This window comes from Lathyrus oleraceus, chromosome 6, assembly GCF_024323335.1.
Source record: "Lathyrus oleraceus cultivar Zhongwan6 chromosome 6, CAAS_Psat_ZW6_1.0, whole genome shotgun sequence".
NCBI lineage: Eukaryota > Viridiplantae > Streptophyta > Magnoliopsida > Fabales > Fabaceae > Lathyrus > Lathyrus oleraceus.
The window spans coordinates 51,175,638-51,180,561 of record NC_066584.1 but is presented as its reverse complement, the minus strand read 5'-3'; positions in this window follow the sequence as shown (position 1 = coordinate 51,180,561).

The window sequence follows — 4,924 nt, the reverse complement described above, 5'->3', positions numbered from 1 at the left end:
ATGTATCTCACTAATGATGATATCTTTTGTACAACCATGATATGATGGTGTCCAGATTATTGACTCTCGTGGTGAATTCTCCAATGTGCCTCTTCTTGGTACATGTGGTGGAATTAACTACAACCCTGTTTTGGCTCGCCGTCAGCTTGGGTTCCCCTTAAAGGATAACCTAATAACATTTTGTTAGAAGGTGTGTTATTTCAGAGGGTAAAGATCCCCAAAACTTGAAGGGCAGGGTGGTCCGCGCTTGGCGCAAGATTCATAAGAAGGGAGGAAAGAGCTTGATCCGAAGAACTGTATTGCTTTGGAACCCTACACCTCGTGGGTGAGGAAGAGAGCTTCTGAGTACCGTATGCCCTATGATTACCCAAGACCTACACCTAAGGTTATGGTTGGGCCTTCAACCCGCCTAACAAGGATAGAGGAGTTGAGAGATGAAGACCGTTCGCGTGCTTGGGTCTTGTGAGCGAGAGGAGTTGCTTCAGAACTCAGAGATAAGGATGTGTAGCGGTGTATTCGTCACTATATGATCTATCGATTAAATCATAAGCTATGAGATACATTGAAATTCGAGTCGCCACCGCACTTTTATTTATCCAAAGGATTGGCTAAAAGCGAACAAAAGCCTAAGAAGTTTTACACGTAGAAAACTAATAAAAAGATCAGAGAGTCTGGGTAAGGGGTAAATTACGCAATGGGAAGGTGTTAGGCACCCACTACGTCCTAGGTACTCCTAGGGAGCCCTTTTCACACTTGTTGTAAAATATTGTTATTTGTTATGACAAAAATATTGTGCAAACATGATTGGGATGATGAGAAAAGAATATACAATTTTATTATTATGGGTTATTGGGTTCGAACGGATGAACCCGTTGCCTACGTACCTTCCATCAAAGGTAAGGATCAGAACGCCGTAGTCGGCTAAAAGATTTCCAAAGTGGGTTAGGTTCAATTTTAAACACAAACCCTAGGTCTTACGTTATCCACGGGAGAAAACTCAACCTTATACAAACAACAACGTCCACCATGTGAGAACAGCTTCAACTGGCCAGAGAGGGGTTAACCCTATAATAGGCGAGGAAGGCTTACAATTCAATCACTAAAGACAGAAGGTGAGATTAACATCAACCACTAAGATAAATCAAACCTATAGCTCATGTATGAAAAGATTAATGGACAAAGCCAAAACAAGTGAATGAGTGGAGTACTGATTATGATTATGAAAATGGAGTCAAAGTATGATTAAGATCAATTCAAATAAGTATTATGAAATGAGTTTGAAAAAAGGTCAAGGACTTGAGTCCAGGTTTTTAGTTAGAAAAACATGAAATGTTTGCACAACACTTATGTCAAATTTGAAAGATAAAGTGTGAAAAGTTCTAGACATAATGAATGATGAATGGATGAGGATGGATAGTAAAACTTCTTAGAAGGTTCACTTCTTGAAATCATATGGGAAATGATTCAAGTGTGTCCTTTGGAATAGCAATTAATATAAAAATCAAACAAAGCAAGCAAAGCGGATATCGGATGCCAATCAATGGTCTTAAACAATCTCCTAAAACAAAACGGATATCAGATGCCACTCAATGGACTTACACTAATCTCCACAGGCAAAGAAATAAAAGCGGATACCGGATACCAATAGATGGATTTACACCAGTCTCCTAAAACAGAACAGGATATCAGATGCCACTCAATGGACTTACACCAATCTCCTCCAAAGAAAAAACAAAGATGAAATATGGAAGTTAACTGCCAATCTATCTGGACTTAGGTTAACTCCACAGTATGCTCACAGGAAATCCAATGCCACATCACAGGGACTTACAATGGATCCTCACATACAAGAACAAAAAGCAACAATATGATCACAGAATGCAAATGCCAACTTACAGGGACTTATAATTGCAACCTCTCATACAAACAGATAAACAAACTATGATCACAGGAAAGCAGATGCCAACTTACAGGGACTTATAACTGCAACCTCACATACAACCAAACAGATCAAATTATGATCACAGGATAACAGATGCCAACTTACAGGGACTTATAACTGTATCCTCATACACACAAATAAACAGAAGATATGAGTGACCAATGAGGTCTTACACTCTATCCTTCCATATCACAGGAGCAAATGCCAAAGCAATGGACTTACAATTGTCCTCAATGGGCAAACAACAATGATAGCATCACAAAACAAATGAGATGATCATGCATTATGGCAATTGATGATGAAATAAATGCATAGCATACAGGCAAACAAATGCATATGAAGCAATCAATCAATCAATGAATAGCAAACAACACACTCTATAGCCAAACAATGGGGGCTCACACAAGAGGGTTTGACTTTAAAAGTCCACTGTAATGGTAAGTGTCGCTCTTAACCTGGCCATTGAGGGGCTCAGGTGAAGCAGATGAATAGGAGATGAGGAGTATGCCTCATTGCTTCTATCTCATATCAGAGAGAGCATCAAAGAAAGTGTGGGAGTTCAGAAAGTAGGAACTCTCTCCACATTATTGACTCGATTAGATCTTGGGTATTCTCATTGCTTCAACCAGGTACTGGGAGCAAAGAGAGGACACACTGAATAGTGGGGGATAGATTACTTATCCCTACCTTCCACCAATTGCCTTACTTGAAGGACTTTCCTGCTTAGGACAAATATAAACAAACACAGGCATTGCCTCTTAAGGAGGACTTCAGACAGTTTGCCCGGTCAAATAACAGACCGGGTCTCCAGACTACATGAAGAAGAAGGGTTTATACCTCAAAGCAAATGCTATAAAGCAAAGCAAGCAATCAAGTTCAAAGAACTTAGGCAACTAAAGTACCTGCAAAAGTCAAACTTATTAGCAAACAAGTCAACAGTCAAAACCAAAAGAAAATGAACCAATAGTCACACAGAAGGACCAATTGTGCAAGGCACAAAGACTCAAGTATGAGTCACCTACAAAACAAAGTGTTAGCACATGATAAACAAACCAACTCAATCAAAATTGAAAGGTCTTTGGGCATTGGTGCTCAGCCTGAAACAAATAGCTCAATTGTAAGCTCAGAAGACCACTAGGACTAGCCTAGGGTCAAAGATGAAAGAAAAAGGCCAAGGCAGCAAGCATTATTCAATCAAAGTCAACAAACATGTAAAGCAAACACAATTGGATTCAAACTTATATCATGCATCATGGTCATTTCATACACAAATGAATGCAAAGCATGGCAAGAGAAGCATACAAAAGTCAACAGCAAAGACTTCATTCAAAAGTCAACTCAAACAATCCCAAAAATTATGAAATAAATCACACTCAATCCTAACATCTAACATGGTATACATGCAAAATTTCATGGCATTTGGATGAGAGGAAGGCAGTCAATGAAATCATGAAGTCAAATCAAATTCAAGTAAGCATGGTGAAAGTCAACAAGCATGGGTCAACTTCAAAAATCATATCAATTTGAAAACAGAAGAGAAATGAATGAAATTACACCAATGCAAAGCTTGAGATGTCTAATTATCACATATGAAATTTCATGATCATACAATAAGGTTTGAGAATTCATAAAGGATTTGGCAAGGTATAGCACAAAAAGTCAACAGATGACCACATATGGAAGAAAATTCTCAATCAAATGGAAAACAGCAAGATTAATTCCAAGAAAAATCATACATCAATTAGACATACAAGGGATCATTCATGCAAAATTTCAAGTGTTGGATAAGGGGAAGCATGTGAACAAAAATCATACATTGCATATCATTGGTGTGACACAAATTGTCACACCCTAATTCAAAAATTCATATCTATCAAACCACAAATGGGAAATCCACAAACTTTATATGGAAATGAAGATCAATGTGTCTAGTTTTACCACAAAAAATTTCAAAGGCAAGGATGCAACATGAGTATTTCACAATTGAAAGGCACAATGTATCATTTGGCATACATGTGAAGAAATAATTATCATAAAAATCCAGCCAATGGAAAAATCATTAAAAATCACAATTAAAAACTAGACTTAATCATGAACATGATGGAAAAAGAATCATAATTTTTGGATAAAAAATGAATTAGAAATAATTGTTGAGTTGGATGAAATAATGGGTGAAATGGAACAAAAATGCATGGCATAAGTGGTCACACAAGTCAACAGTGGCAATTGAGTAAATATTTTTTCATTAATCAAAACGCGCTGCAGTTTTGGAGGGACACGGGAAATGTGTTCCTATTGGCTGTTGCCAATGGAACAGTGAACTTGGCCAACAGCAAACGAAAATCTGGGTTTCATGTACATGAACTAGGGTTTGGCAATGGTTCATGGATTCAAAAACATCACTATCATGGTTCGACAACACAACAGCCATAGCAGCAGCATGGCAATAGCATAATGTGTTCATTAAAAATCTCAATCAGCACACAACAGCATGGACAATAAGCATGGTATTCATCATCAAATGTAATCATCAAAACAACAGCACAGCATGGTAGTAGCAACATTCAGCAAGCAATGTTATCATTGTCACAGCCACAGGACATGGAAATCAATTCATAATCGAGAAAACCAGACAAGCAGTAATGTTATCACAACATCAAAAAGACTTAGCCCAACATACATCAGCAAGGGTTTTAGCATAGCATGGTCATCAATCATAATCAGTTGAAAATTCAACATAACAGCAAATAACAAACAAAATAAAACAGCAACAATAGCAGTATGTGAACAGGGCAAGTTTGCTGGAAAGTCAACGTGTTCAAACAACAGCAGCATATATGGTATTCATCTTCAAACTGCAGCCAGGTATTCATCATCAATTCACAGCATTGGCAACAGCATATTAGTAAACACAAAAACACTAGCAGAACAATAGTTTCAAACATGGTTCATGTGAATTTTTCAAGCATGTTCGGTTCAGCA